This window comes from Schistocerca nitens, chromosome 7, assembly GCF_023898315.1.
Source record: "Schistocerca nitens isolate TAMUIC-IGC-003100 chromosome 7, iqSchNite1.1, whole genome shotgun sequence".
NCBI classification, from domain to species: domain Eukaryota; kingdom Metazoa; phylum Arthropoda; class Insecta; order Orthoptera; family Acrididae; genus Schistocerca; species Schistocerca nitens.
The window spans coordinates 597,616,599-597,632,748 of record NC_064620.1 but is presented as its reverse complement, the minus strand read 5'-3'; the positions used below and the strand labels follow the sequence as shown (position 1 = coordinate 597,632,748).

Below are 16,150 nucleotides of genomic sequence, written 5' to 3'. Positions count from 1 at the left end.
GCACGTAGTTCAAATTCTAGATCAGTATGATTCAGGTTCCGTAGCTGGTGATCAATCTGAGAAGACACGAATTTGTCGGGTTGAGTCGTCCCTTGCTTATGACCAACAAAGTAGACAGCAACAGCACGCGCGTTCCATGCCGCATAAACAGTCTTCTGAACAGGCGAACAGAATTAAGGCATGAAACTTCCTGGCAGATTAAAACTGTGTGCCCGACCGAGACTCGAACTCGGGACCTTTGCCTTTCACGGGCAAGTGCTCTACCAACTGAGCTACCGAAGCACGACTGACGCCCTTTACTCACAGCTTTACTTCTGCCAGTACCTCGTCTCCTACCTTCCAAACTTTACAGAAGCTCTCCTGCCAGGAAGTTTCATATCAGCGCACACTCCGCTGCAGAGTGAAAATCTCATTCTGGAAACATCCCCCAGGCTGTGGCTTCTGTAAAGTTTGGAAGGTAGGAGACGAGGTACTGGCAGAAGTAAAGCTGTGAGTACCGGGCGTGAGTCGTGCTTCGGTAGCTCAGTTGGTAGAGCACTTGCCCGCGAAAGGCAAAGGTCCCGAGTTCGAGTCTCGGTCGGGCACACAGTTTTAATCTGCCAGGAAGTTTCATATCAGCGCACACTCCGCTGCAGAGTGAAAATCTCATTCTAGAATTAAGGCATGCCCCCGGTGCTATTCAAGGCACGAACAACAAGACCCCTCGTCTAGACAAGCACAATGTTATGCCTGTAGCAAGAAAGGTCACATACAAACCGTATTTTTTTCAACGGAACAAACATAAGAATTCTACTCACGCACAAAAATCTAGTCACAAGGCCCATTTAATCAATGCAGGGTATTCAAAGCTTGCTCCAGGCATTATCAAAACTAGCAAGCAAACAGTTACTTCAGTGATACGCCAGTCCAACAATCTTTTTGTTAATTGCCATGTTAGTGGAAAACGTGATAAATTTTGGTTGGACACATGTGCCTCTGTTACATTACTGAATCTTAACACATATAAAGTGTTAGGCTCCCCACGCCTGTCTCAAACTAGCACCCACCTGACAGCTTATAATGGACAAGATATTCCCGTTCTCGGAAAATGTACTTGGCCTGCCATGTATCTCCCGCATACGCGAACTGTGATTTTCACTGTGCTACAGTCACGCGGTTGTGAGAACATATTTGGCCTTGACTAGTTTGCTTTGTTTGGCTTTCAAATTCAAGACAATGTGCTCTCAGTCACTGCATTCAATGCCAAACACAATGTATCTAGCTTGCTGAAAGAATTCCATGAACCCCTTTCCGAATGTTTAGGTAAGGCTAACAATTTTGTTGCTCATATTACTATGAAAGACAACCTCAGCCGAAATTTTGTCTGGCCAGAACTGGTCCCATTGCATTACGGGACAAAGTAGCTACTGAACTTAAAAAATTGCAAGATAGCGGAGCTACTGCGCATATGCAAGCTAGTCAGTGGGCAAGTCCACTGGTTTTGCTCCCCAAACCTTCAGGTCGCATTCACCTCTGTGATGACTTTAAGTCAACAGTCGACCCACAAACTGTGAATGATACTTATCCGTTGCCACGCCCAGAGGATCTCATGGACAGATTAGGTGCTGGTCGCTACTTTTCAAAATTGATTTGCGCGACGGATATTTTCAAATAGTACTAGATGAAGAATCTTAAATTGTGTCTGTGGTGAACACTGATTTGGACTTGTTTAAATATTTGCCTTCGCCTTTTGGCAGTGCTTCTGCACCCGCCATTTTCCAACGGTATTTGGAACAACTGACTGCTCAAGTACCAAACTGTTCAAACTACTGGTACGATATTGTCATAGCAGGTCGCACACATGAAGAACACATTGCAAATTTGCGTGCTTTGTTTCGAGTCTAAAAAATGGTTCAAATGGCTCTGAGCACTATGGGACTTAACTGCTGTGGTCATCAGTCCCCTAGAACTTAGAACTACTTAAACCTAACTAACCTAAGGACATCACACACATCCATGCCCGAGGCACGATTCGAACCTGCGACCGTAGCGGTCTCGCGGTTCCAGACTGCAGCGCCTAGAACCGCACGGCCACTTTTTTTTTTTTTTTTTTTTTTTTTTTACATTTTGTTCATTATCGATCGTTGTGTTTGGTCGTTGCGGACGTCGCAAGACATCCTGTTCAAGTTCGGTGGTTGATCTTTCCACTCAGTTTTTTATTACAGAGGCCAACCGGCTCTCTGACCGAACACGCTGAGCTACCGTGCCGGCATCACTTCGGCCGGCAATGCTACACAAATCGCAGCTCCATTGCATCGCTTGTGTCGCAAGAACGACCCCTTTGTTTGGAGAGATGAGTGCTTTTCAAAACTTTAAAGATGCATTGTTCAGTGATCGATGCTTGGTTCACTTTGATCCTGACAAACAACTTGTATTGCAAGCTGACGCTTCCTCTTACGAAATTGGTGCAATGCTTTTACACAGATTTGGTGATAAAGACAGGCTTATTGGTTTCGCATCAAAAGTGTTGTCCAAAGCCAATTGCTACTATTCACAAATAGAGAAAGAAGCATTGGGTATTATGTATGGCGTCACCAAATTCCAGCACTTTTTGCATGGCAGAAAATTCTACGTAGTAACGTGTCTCAAGACTCGGCAGTCCTTGTTTCATCCGATGAAGCCGGTTCCAGCTCAACATGGTAATACGGACGCACTTTCGCGTCTTCAGATTGGCCCTGATACAGATTTTGACGCTTCCGCTGCATCTTTTCTCACTTCAATCTTCAGGATTCTGAATTACTTCAGTCCTTTGCTCAGAACTGTAGGAAAATTGCACAGTCCACGGAAGCTGATTCACATTTAAACATTTTTCTAAAATACATTCGCACGTCTTGGATCGCTCATTGCTTAGCATAAAGAACTCTATAATGCGTCGATACTTTGCACGCCGGTATAGCCTCGCTAGACAGCAAGGAGTGATTCTTGTTCTAAATTATCATTGATTCCCAAAGCTTTGCAAAAAGGAGCGTTGTAGTTACTTCACCAAGGACACTGGTGGATTGTTCGTATGGAACAGCGCGTCGACACTGTAACTGGCAGGGTATGGCCACCCAAATAGAACAGATTATGTCACAGTATGACGCATGTGCGGAAAATCAGTCCGCTCTCCCACAAAAATTATCTGCTTGGCATAAGTCGCAGTCACCGTGGCAACGTGTGCACATAGACTTTGCAGGACCTTTTTGGATCATTCGTTAGTTGATTGTGGTAGACTCTTATAGCAAGTTTCTTTTTGCTGTGCCAATGAACTCGACAACGTCGCGTAGCACAATACAGGTGTTGTCCTCTGTTCTTTACCTCGAAGGTTTGCCTGAAGTCATAGTGTCGGACAACGGCCCTGAGTTCACCTCAAATGAATGGCATACAGCATCTAGCTAGTGCACCGTTCCATCCACAGTCAAACGGCGAAGCTGAACGTTTTGTGAGAACCTTCAAGCAGCAGATGGCCTAACTTCGCACTGCACACACCGGGGATCAAGCTTTACAACTGTTTCTCGCCTCCTATCTTTCGCATGCACGAGAAGGTCCATCGACGGCGGAATTGTTTCGCGGCCGCCTCCATCGGACGCTGCTCCACCTGCTCCACCAACCTCAGCATCCGGCGCCGAAGGAAGGCCGCAAGTATCGCTTCGCACCGCATGACATTGTGTTTTCAGAGCTTTTAGCATCAAAAGAAGGATGGGCGCGAGGCGATATCCTTCGAGGACTTGGCGCATGCATGTACTGAATCTCATTTTAGGCCCAGACAGATTGCAGCGCCTACATCACAATCAAATTCGCCACTGTCATATGCACGGCGATCCTCCTCTATTCACAGATCCCGAGGACAGCTCGGCCACAGCAGCCGCCACGGAGACGGAGCCTTCGCGTCCTCCACCTACGCCGCAGCAGCCTGCGCCTTCTATATCTTCGGGGGCCTCAGGCCGTGGACGCATACCCTTCTCGGCGTCTTCCACGAGACGTTCTCACCAGAGCGAAGGCTGAGTGGCGGGGTACGATCGGAAGTCTGTCGTCCCCTGCAGCCACAGCTTCCGGTCCCTCAGACAGTTCACGCTCCTACGCTCCTGCCTTCCCTCCAGGTGTGTTGCTTCTTATACGACGACGGTCCGTCGCTTTTGGGGGAGGGGGGGGGGGAGGAATTTTACGGCGTAAAGTCAAGCGCCACCACGCCAGTCGGGAATGGCAGGAAAGAGAAAGCTGTGAGAATAAGTCATCCAATCGCACGCTGACCAGATTCGCTCCAGGACGACAACGCGACAGGAGTGGCCCCTATGTGGAGAGGACGTAAGCGCCGCGCCCGACTGCTGGCGACCAGTTCAATAGCAGCTTCAAGACTGGTGACTTGGATAGCATCGTCAACACTAGATCACTTCACTTGTACTCTCTATGTAGCACTTGGGATTGTCTGTACTGAAGAAGCTTGGTTACTTAGTATGTCGACCTTTAATTGCAACACACTTCTAACTGTCAAAGTTAGGTATGGTAATTTTCGTATTATAATGAAACTCATTATTACGGCCATTTGATAGTTTGTCTAGCGATCCGAGTACGCAGGCTTCCTAGACACCCACAAGCAAATAGTAAAACGAATGAAATCGAGTGGAGGGGAGTGTGTTAGGCGGGAGATGGTAATAGGTGGGGGTGGGGAAGGGTGGGTTGAAGAATGCACTACTATTCAGTACAATTTTTCGTTTGTGATCAGGCATTAGTTGAAAGTATAATCTTGCAGCATCATATCCTCGAGGCCACTTTAGGATCGAGACGAGCGAAAAAAAAAGAGAGAGAAAATACTGGCAGTGAAGAGCATCAGTGGATCTCAGGCGCTTATTACGTACCCTATAGGCCCCCCGTGTAACGCAGACAGCGGCTGGCGGTTGTCTTCCCATCACGTGAACCACACAGATCATTTACGTCTCGCGATTAGTGAACTATCCGAGTTTCAAAGGCTCTCACTACTTCTACAAGTGCGTAAGAACTTCGCGACAGACTCCCAGCAACATGGTGCCTACCAGAAAAACCTCTATGATGGACATGGACTAGATGGATGGTACGTCTTTACTGCTCCAGGGCACCGACTAAATTGAAGCTGAATGAGCCTGCTGAGTCCCATTTAAAATCTCGAAAACACTAGACTGTCACCGCAGTGTCTGTTAGCTATTGCCACTCTACAAGAAGCTATCTGCCTCTTACAAGCGAGTTCTGAAGGAACTCGATGGACCAATTTGTTTGCCACTGCCTGGTGCTCCTAACCCCCAGCTACCTGCCACACATGTATTCCTGCGCTGCAGATGTCTTTCAAATCAATGTGCATTTTTAAGGCCACCACCGTCTCTGCGACCACAATCTATCAGACTGAAAGGAGTTGTAATACAGTTAATCTGGCTTAAATATTAATCCAGTACAGAGAGAATGATGGCATGTAATTTTTGTTTCACTGCCGTCTCAGGGACACACAGGATTCTTGAGAGGTTTCGTTAACTAGCTGGCCATTATGGCCGAACGGTTCTAGGCGCTTCAGTCCCGAACCGCGCTTCTGCTACGGTCGCAGGTTCGAATCCTGCCTCGGGCATCTATGTGTGTCCTGTCCTCACGTTAGTTAGGTTTCAGTAGTTCTAAGTGCAGGGAACTGATGACCGCAGATGCGAAGTCCCATAGTGTTTAGAGCCACTTGAATAATTTTTTCTTCTTCTTGTTAACTCAGTAATCTAATAAATGAAGTATCACAGGCCTCTCCTTGATGCATGCAAAACCGATGTAATGGACACCGAATGACAGTTTACGTTTTCGCAAAACGTAAGAATTCCGCACGAAGAATTGGTTCCATACAACATTTACGTCGAAATTCCCATGCGCCAGCTGAATATTGATCTCGCAGCTGCAGTCAGTAAAGGTACTGGGGGAAGTACTGCCAATGGGATTGGAAAAAAATTGGTGGTGGGGGGGAGGGGGGGGGGGGTGGGAGCGAAAGGCAGCAGCAATCGAATCGCAATGTTGGACGTATCCACTTCCAGTACCATCGCATTTAACAGTTATTATTTTATGGGCTCAATTCAAATTCCTGTTTCGCTTGTGGATAATTAATAAAATGCGCGTGACAATCCCCAATATACTAATGGACGCAGGCGTTACTGTTCCAGATTAAGGGCAACGCATTTCATACCGGAACGCTTATCCGGTAACGATTTGCGAGCGGCTCGATATCATTCCCCCCCCCCCCCTCCCCTCTCTCTCTCTCTCTCACTCACTTCCTCCTCTCTCTTGCTTTATCTTTCCCTTTACCCCTTCCTCTCCTGCGACGTTCCGACGGCGTCCGTAGTTGTTCACCGTTCCATTAACTAATATGAAAACTGGCTATCACTGCTACATTATTCTGGCCTCTCCCTTGCTATAACGATTAAATACGAATAGTAGGTCAGCAGCTGAGGTATCGGATAATACAGATCATAATTTATGTTTGTTATAGCAGTTGTTTGATATGAATTATGCCGAAGGAAATTTAGAGTTATACGTCGAAGTCTACATACATATGCCACATGCCACACTACGTTGCATGGCCAAAGGTATCTTGTAAAACTGATAGTGCTCCCCTTTCGAGTTCCACTCTCTAAGACAGGGGTGGCCAAGATTTCGGCTCGTTTACCATGCCTGGGCGCGAGTGCGAAAGCATTCCGTGTCACTTCACATTTCTCAATCCGCCACACCCCGCTGCCTGAGCGCGGAGAGGGGCCAATATTGAATACGCCACATATAAATGGCAGTACAGTCGTACTGCGTTGACTTGGTTTTACATTTCACATTTCTCTACAACATAGACCAGAAATAAAATAAGTCTTCAGTTTAAATTATAATTTTTGGCGTGCTGAAGATACAATACGATATTTATCTGGTAAAAAGTGTCAGCATCCGGACAGACACAGACAATGTCACAGAGTTTTGCATTCAAGTTGCCACTTAATCGTGACTTATTTAGTTTCGTAATCGAAAAATCGTCTTTCACACAAGTACGCCAATCGAAATATTGTACCACTTTTTCAACCTCATTATCTAGACTTGGAAAATCCAGCTGAGAAAAGCAATGTAGACGTCCTGGCGGTTTTAACGAAAAAATATTTGTAATTAAAACTTGAATTACCTTGCAGGTCAATAAGTTACATCTGCACATGCACAGGAACGTTTTCAACTGGATCGGAAAAAGGTCTGAGAAAACATTTCGAAGTCGGCCGCGGTGGCGGAGCGGTTCTAGGCGCTACAGTCCGGAACCGCGCTACCGCTACGGTCGCAGGTTCGAATACTGCCTCGGGCATGGATGTGTCTGATGTCCTTAGGTTCGTTAGGTTTAAGTAGTTCTAAGTTCTAGGGGACTGATGACCTCAGATGTTAAGTCCCATAGTGCTCAGAGCCATTTGAACCATTTGAACGAAACATTTCGAAGCCACGAAGAGCGGCCGCGCGGTTTGAGGCGCCATGTGACGGATTGCGTGGCCGGAGGTTCGAGTCTTCCCTCGGGCATATGCGTGTGTGTGTGTGTGTTGTTCTTAACTTAAGTTGGTTAAACAAGTTAGTTTAAGTAGAGTATAAATCTAGGGACTGATGATCTCAGCAGTTTGGTCCCTTAGGAATTCACACACAAACAAAACATCTCGAAAATGGATGTAAGATTGACAGTGTCCTCAAATCCTTTATAAAGCTGTCGTAATTCTTGCAAGGCCACAATGAATCCTTCAAAACCTGTGCTTTCTTTAACGGCAGTGAGCGAACTGGATTGTCCTCGTCAGATTTTCTTTTTAAATGCATCTCCGTCATCAGAAAGAAGTTATCTCTCATTGTCTTACTGTGGGCAGTGTTTTGGTCAAGTCCACTCAAAAGGTGAAGTCCGCTATCCAATCCGGATGTTCTAATTTTCGTTTCCGGATTCCTCTTTTCTTCATAAATCCAACAATCGAAAACTCGATCCAGGCATGCCCCTTGACTTACTCTGCAGTAATGTATGAAGTATATAATGAAATAATAAGCAGCAGTTGCATATAACAGATTTAATATCTTGGGGCACTTAGTGCCTTTCTTCAGAAGGTTATGCCATTCGCACTATTTGCGAGTGTCAATAATAAAGTGCTGTATTTTCAGTTGCAACAATTTTCAACAGAAATGAATGAACGGTATGGAGACTTCATACATTTAGTATTTTGTCCATCTTCAGCACCTGTGGTCATCTATAATGATCTTTCGATGACCGTTGCTGGTCATATGTCGTATTAACAGATTTTGCACATTGTCAAAAAGCATAAACGTGAATCACTGACAGAGGAAAAGTTACTCTCTCTCCTATTCTTTGTATATGGAAAATTATTAAAGATTTTGTTACACCATTATGCACCTTGAGCGAGATTCTAGAAAGTTAATGGACTGAGCAGATGTTGATGGAGCCTGCCTAGGGTGCTAAAAGCATGAAGTATTTTTATGGTTCTTACCTCACAGAAACGGCATGTTGGAAGCTGAAAGCAGTGAGCCAATCCCTCACTAAATCTTGCCGGACAGATCCACAGCTGTACAGGGCAGACAGAGCAGCCCCTAGTCAAGACAAGTCTCTAGCAGAACAATGCCGAGCTACCTGCTGTGGCGCCAGCAGAAGGCTGGGCTGGGAGTGACAGATTGAAGGGATGCATCTACACAGTGGACTCATAAATTGGGCACAGTGTGCAGAGCAGTGCATAATAAAAATTCACAAGTTTGCATGTTCGCCGATACTGCAAACAGGCCTGTGACCCAGTTCCATCTGCTGCCTCTGTTGTATAAGAAACTCTGGCGTCTGAGAAACTTTTAGAGACAGAATCTCTATGACACCTCATAGCTAGGACTAACATGCTCCAAGGCACAGGTGATTTAGATATAGATCTTTAAGATTGTATCTCTTCATTTGTTGCCACGGTAAGCGACGCGACTTCAGAGAAAAACATCTTCCACCTCTGTGAAAACTTAAAAATTCCAGTAATTGGCGGTTTCTTTTTTTTCCAGAGATACAGGTTTCTTAACTCTTCCCCTGGTTCGACAGGAGTTCGTGCTGTCGTGTGGGAGGGGAGATTTAGCGCCTCTAAAGCTTTGTTGTTGTAGTCTGAAGACTACAACAACAAAGCTCTGTGATTGGCTCAAGACAGGGTGAAGGCGGTGTCGTTTGTGCACTTTGCGGAAAAACGTAATTTTTTATCTGGAGAGGTGCGAGGCACTCGGCTTCTTGACTTCGGTCTGGAAGCATCTTCTGGTCGAAGCTCTGGCATGTGTGGTTGGTGCTTGGTACCTGTCCTGACTTCACTTGCAAGTAGCTAGACTGGAGAGCTTGTGGTGAAGTTCTTACTCTACCAACAGTCTCAGACTACCCGTTTGCCGAGGGCACACATATTCGTTTTGGTTTACCAGTCTCGACGTTGGTATCCTTGTGCGATCTGTCGTCGTGTAAGTGAGCCAAATATGTCCTTGGTACGACCAGCGAACGGGTGAGTCACACACTGAAATCTACCATGATTCCAGGGCTCTGGTAGTAAATTGCAATCAGTCTGCCTGATAGCTAGACCGCGGGATTTTTGCATTTTTTTCATGGCCGCAGTCGATTCACAGGCGCCGCCTCCAAGTCTCGCCAATGCTGCGCACTTCTCGCCAGCTGCAAGTTACATCACTGCACGAAGCAAACAGGGTAATGTACTGCTGCTCCGGCCTTGTCAGGGTGTACAGATCTCAATCGCCACTTGCTCTCAGCTGCACCTATACTGAGAAACTTCTGTAGATTATCAATAAAAAAAATGGCTCTGAGCACTATGGGACTTAACATCGGAGAGTCATCAGACCCTTAGAACTTAGAACTACTTAAACCTAACTAACCTAAGGACATCACACACATCCATGCCCGAGGCAGGATTCGAACCTGCAACCGTAGTAGTCGCGCGGTTCCAGACTGAAGCGCCTAGAACCGCTCGGCCACACCGGCCAGCTGATTATCAATCAAAGTCTGCTCAATGTCAGATCAATTGAGATTGCGTCATCCACATTTTTAGGGCCAGAGTACCTGACTCAGTTCTGCCACCCAGGACCCTTGTCCATTGTGCTCTTAATCCGTTAGTTGGAAGCATCTTTGGTGTGACCGATATATTTCCGTGTGTTGGTGTGTGTGGCACTTGGTCGATTGGAACAGAGCAGCGAGGAAGTCTCCGAGGCGCGTATCAGGCCGGAACCGCTGGCGGTGTGCATGTGCAGTCGGAATCTGAGGCGCTAGCTGCGAGAGCTACAAAGTTCGTTGCCCACAGAAACCGGACACTGAAGTTGAGTGATCAGTTAACCTGTTATGAAACCGCAACTGGTGTGACATCTCTTCGTTCATTGTCAGTTGTTGCTTCCTGGGCCGTTCCAGCTAGCAGCAGCGTATGGTGTGTTGGAGCCAGCGAAATTTTCCAGCCATTTTCCTGTGTGATCTTTAACTATTAAATTGATTGTTGCTTATAAGTGAAGTGCACCAGCGATATTTTCTGCCTTGTGGCCGTTAACGTCCCAGTTACCTGCCTTGGTTGTTGGCGTAGTTTCCAGCAGTGTGTGTATCCTCGCCGTGTTGATGCTGTCCGGCACGGCATGTAGTTCGACAACATTTTAGTTGTTTGTTCATATTTTGTTCTTAAGAGTGGGTATTGTGCCTTGGCTGTTTTAGACTCCAATTTTGAAGACGTAGTGCGGCTGGTATCTTCGTCCACCGCTGATATTTTCCGTGGTCATACCGTTGGTCAGGCGGATGGGAATTAATTAGGTTGTTGGTGGGTCCTTCAGCCGTCCCTGGGTTGGGCTGCCATCCGATTATTTAACCTTACTCTTGGCTGCCTGTCTCACCTCACCTTACATTAGAGCTACCTCCTCATGTCGACCCTTGGAACAGTTATGAGAACCTCTGTTGTGTTGGTTTTAGAGTGTGATTTTCATTTTAGTCTGATGTACTGTGCGAGGCCATCACCTGTCTGTTAACTTATTTTAATTTTAAAATAAGGCCTTCAGCATTAAAATTTGAAGATTGATTTGCTTAAAAACTAAATTTTGAAAGTTTGTTCTTTCTGAAATTCTTGTTATCCAGGCCTTAAGCCCTGAGATGTTCAATGTCCAGTGTGTGACCTCCAGCCGGGCTTTTAAGTGAAATATTTTTAAGATAAGGCCTTCAGTCGTCTTAAATTAAAATTTTGAAAATTGATATGTTTAAAATTATTTTTTTTTTAAATTAGCTCTATGGGAAATTATTGTTATCCAGGCCCTAAGCCCTGAGTTACCTTGTGCGTGCCCTCAGCAATTTTTATAACTTGTGTTCAGGCCTTCAGCTGTTCAAGAAACGATTCGAAGCTCAACAGTGAAAGGGAGCTACCAGAATCCAAAAGAGCACCAATCGGTCCCCACCAACTCGAGAACTAATATAAGAAGCGACAACACGGGTGCACCAAGGTTTAAAGGCTCTATCCCGAGTTCGCTGCCCAGCCTGGCGTCATGTATTGGCTCTGGGCGCGCAAGGTTGAACGCAAGAGCGCACCAAATGAGCTGCACTACCGCACCTGAAGCAACGCCGGGGTTCCCTTTTAGCGGTCCCAGCCGATGTAGGCAATTCGGAATTTCCCTTGACACCGCCCGTGACTTCACGACATCCTCGTACATCGTTCGCAAGCAGCAACGCAGATATCGCTACAACAGCGGCACAGAGCTCTTCCCAGGTTGAAGGACGATCACGAAAAACAAAGTGCGTCTTATCTGACGCTCGCATTCCCATAAGAACAATAGACACCAATTCCGGTTCTGGCAAATCGATCAACAAGGCCAAGCAGGCCGTCTGAACTCTGTTAACATACTGATGTAACTCCTCTTTATCCTGCTGCATCTGCCAAATGTAACGACACTCAAGCTGTTTCCGAACTCCGGTGGTCAATCTCTGGTTGCTGTAAGGAAAACCCATGTACCATGACTCGGGATTGGAGGTTCCGCAACTCATCTCTAGCTAACGGGTACAATAGTGACAAAACTACTTGGTGCTGACTGCAAAAGGCAGCAGCATGTTGTTCAAGGCGAAACAACAACCATAATAAGTTTTCGACCCGCTCAAGTCGATCTGCAACTAATTCAGTAGTATCTCGAAAGAAATACGCCAGAGTGTTAGGCAATTTGGCAAACGCTGCATATAACTTTACAGAGGATACAACAACAACAACACTCCCGGGCTGGCTTCCGGTCCCCCATTGATATGGGAAGTCCTCCTCTTCAGTTCTCTTCCCATCCAATTCTAAACATGTAAGCTTTAAGTGCAATGCATTAATCAAAGACCCCAATTTGACGGTTAATTTTTTTGATGATCCTCCAAACTTAACATGACTAAATGCGCTATCCGACTGATTAAATGCACTAACTGTGCCCGCACCCCGCCCAATTGACTGTCACTAGGTTGAGTGCTTTCCAAAATACAAATGGTGTCCTCAAGGCCTTACGAATCCATGGACCCTGCATGTCAGCAGGGACCGTTCAAGCTGGTGAAAATTCTGTAATGGTGTGAGGCGTGTCCAGTTGGAGTGATATGTTACCCCTGATAAGTCTAGGTACGACTCTGACAGGTGACAGATACGTAAGCATCCTGCCTGATCACCTGCATCCATTCATGTCCAATGTGCATTCCGACGGACTTGGGCAATCCGTGCAGGACAATGCGACACCCGAAATGTCCAGAATTACCACAGACTGGCTCCAGGAACACTCTCCTGAGTTTAAACAACTCCGCTGTCCACCAAGCTCCCCATAAATGAACATTATTGAGCGTATCTGGGATGCCTTGCAACCTGCTGTTCAGAAGACGTCTCCCCCCCTTCGTACTCTTACGGATTTGTGGACAGCTCTACAGAATTCATGGTGTCAGTTCCCTAAAACACTATTTCAGCCATTAGTCGGGTCCATGACACGTCTTTTTGCGCCACTTCTGCGTGCTCGCAGGCGCCTTACACGACATTAGACAGATGTACCAGTGTCTTTCGTTCTTCAGCGTATATGTTAGTCACTCAATCTTTATGTTAATACAAGTGAAGCTTGTTTTACGTCTTTTCGTATAAATTAAAGATTAAAACGTGTATCGTCCATTGGACTCGATGTTTCTACTGCAGAAGCTCCTGTGCCGTCCTTTCCTGCCTTCCAGAGTTCTTTACCGAACGTTTGAAAAGTTGGTAGACGTAATCTTTAGAAAGACTGGTTATCTTTATAGAGAAACGTAAGAGCACACAAGGCCATGCTGACCTTAGGACTTATCGCACCAGCTCATATTTAGTGTTAAGATGGCCCAGTGGATAACCCCTCAAAACTGAACACAGATCAAGCATGAAAACAGGAATAAGGTGTACTGAACTGTGAAAAGCGAAGCAAAATAGAAATAGTTAACGGTCCAAGTTCAAGACGTGCAACATCGAGGTATGTGCTTCTGGCGTCGTGGCAGTGTAGTCACGGTGACGGACTGCAAAGCGGGAGCTCCGTGTTCAAACCTCCCTCGTGCCCCATTTCTTTTTCACAAATTTATGAATTGTCAGTCCGCTCAATGACGTGTCTGTTCTTGACGTGTTTGTTCTCACCTTTTAGTCTTGGCAGTTGTCGTACTATACACTGGTTATTGAACGTGAACCATGGGATAAGAACATATTACCGTCGCAAGTAAATGCGACGAATAGTGAAAGCAGGTGAGACGCCGCATAGACCTGTCACAGAAATGAAAACAACAAATAAACGGGTGTGAACTGTGTTCGAACAAAGGCATTCAACAGTCAAAACTCCAGAAACGGAACGCAAGAGTCACAGCAAGGGGCACTGGAGCTACGTACGTCCGGAAGTCACTTCGTTACACCTCGCCGTTGCAAACGGATGTTGCACCACGACATAGACACCAATTTCAATACACGAAAGAGGAAAGTCAATGACCGGACAGACGTTTACAATTTACTGTAAGAAATAAAAAGAAAAGGCGGTGGAAGCTGCAGGGCTACACGCTCTTCACAGTTCAACACCGTAACCGCGTAACCACGAGGCCGTGGCTCACATACGCTCGATGTTGCACATCTTGAGCTTGGACCGTACACTGTTTCTATTTTGCTTTTTTTCACACAGTTCGTTACACCTTCAGTTCAGTACATATTCCTCCTGTTTTCATACTTGATCTGTGTTCAGTGTTTGACGGGCTATGCACTGCGTCATCTTACTATTGACTCTGAGGGGGATGCGATGCAAGTTTCCCTTGTTAAAAGATAGTGAAGGAAAGGTAAACCTACGTTCATAGCTTCAGTACATTTGGAAGCAGCTTTTGACAAAGACCAATGGAATATACTCTTTGAAATTCCGAAGGTAGCAGGTTTAAAATACAACGAGTGGAGATGTATAAACAACATGTGCAGAAACAAGATGGCAGTTGTAGGAATCAAGGGGCATGAAAGGGAAGCAGTGTATAAGAAGAGAGTGAGACTGAGTTGGAACCTATCCCTGATTCTGTTCGATGTGCACATAGAACAAGCAGTGGAGGGAAGCAAAGAAAAATTCTGAGAAGCAATTAAAATTCAGGTTTTCTGATGACATTGTGATACTGTCAGAGACAGCCAAGGTCTTCGAAGAACAGTTGTCTTGAAAGGAGGTATAAGATGAACACGGGCAAAAGCAAAACAAGAGTAATGTCATGTAGACGAATCAAATCAGGCAATGCTGAGCGAATTAGATTAGTAAATGATACAATAAAAGTTGCACATAAGTTTTGCTATCTGGGCAATAAAATAACTGATGACGGCTGAACTAGAGACGATATAAAATGGAGGCTGCTAATCGCGAGAGAAGTGTTTCTGGAAACGAGACATTCGTTAACATCCAATACAGACAGAAGTGATAGCAAGTATTTTCTGTCGGTAAGCCTACTTGTATAGCTGTGAAACGTGGACGATAAAATGCTTAGACAAGACGAGAATAGAAACTTTGCAATTCTGCTGGTACAGGAGAATGCTGGAGATTAGATGGGCAAATCAAGTAACCAATGAACAGAATTGGGGAGAACAGAAATTTGTGATATAACTTGACTAAATGAAGAGATCGATTGATAGGACACATTCTGCGACACCAATTTAGTATTGGAGGCAAGCGTGGGGTGTGAAAACTGCACAAGCAGACCAAGAGATGAATACAGTAAGCAGATTCAAATGCAAGTAGATTGCAGTAGTCATTCGAAGACGAAGAGGTTTGCACAGGATAGAGTAGCGTGGAAAAATCAGTCCTTGGACTGAAGACCACAATGACAACAACAAAAACAACATTTTGAAACTGCGATGGGTTGTCTAAAAAGTTTATGATCTTATTAAAGAATATTATTAATCCTTCTACATCAATGTCATCTTGTTCGAGATAGTCTAAACTAAACTAAACTCCTCCCGAACAGGCCATGATGGCCCAACGGTACCGACCGGCCGCCGTGTCATCCTCAGCCTATAGGCGTCACTGGATGCGGATATGGAGGGGCATATGGTCAGCACACATCACTCCCGGCCGTATGTCAGTTTCCGAGACCGGAGTCTCTACTTCTCAAAACTAGCTCCTCAGTTTGCCTCACAAGGGCTTAGTGCATCCCGCTTGCCAACAGTGCTCGGCAGACTGGATGGTCACCCATCAAAGTGCTAGCCCAGCCCGACAGCGCTTAGCTTCGGTAATCCGACAGAAACCGGTGTTACCACTGTGGGAAGGCCGTTGGATTCAAAATAGTCCCAACACTTATGCTAGAGTTTTTCTCAATTCCCGAAACACTTCTGCAACACAATATTTAGGGTAGGATTTAGCCCTCTCAGAGATGTATTTTTCTTCTCATCTGTTCTTGTAAAATAACCGCCCTGTAAGATTTTCTTAATTGCTGGAAATAGAAAGAAGTGGCATGGGGCCAAGTCTGACGAAGATAGAGCCTAGTGAATCATTCCACTACTGTTTTTTGACCAAACATTCACCAACTAGCAACGAGGTTTGGGCACGTGCATTTCGTGGCACAAGAGCCGAGAATAGTTTCGCCATAAATCCTTTTTTCCCCAAACGCTTCAAGCAGAGAGCGTTGAATTTG

The 16,150-nt window shown here is 45.7% G+C and overlaps 1 non-coding gene across 1 annotated transcript; it reads right to left on the bottom strand.

Annotated features, from left to right (window-relative positions):
- Positions 1-208: 208 nt before the first annotated feature.
- Trnas-uga (transfer RNA serine (anticodon UGA)) lies at positions 209-283 on the bottom strand. Its single transcript has one exon. It is a non-coding gene; the product is annotated as a tRNA-Ser (tRNA).
- Positions 284-16,150: the final 15,867 nt, after the last annotated feature.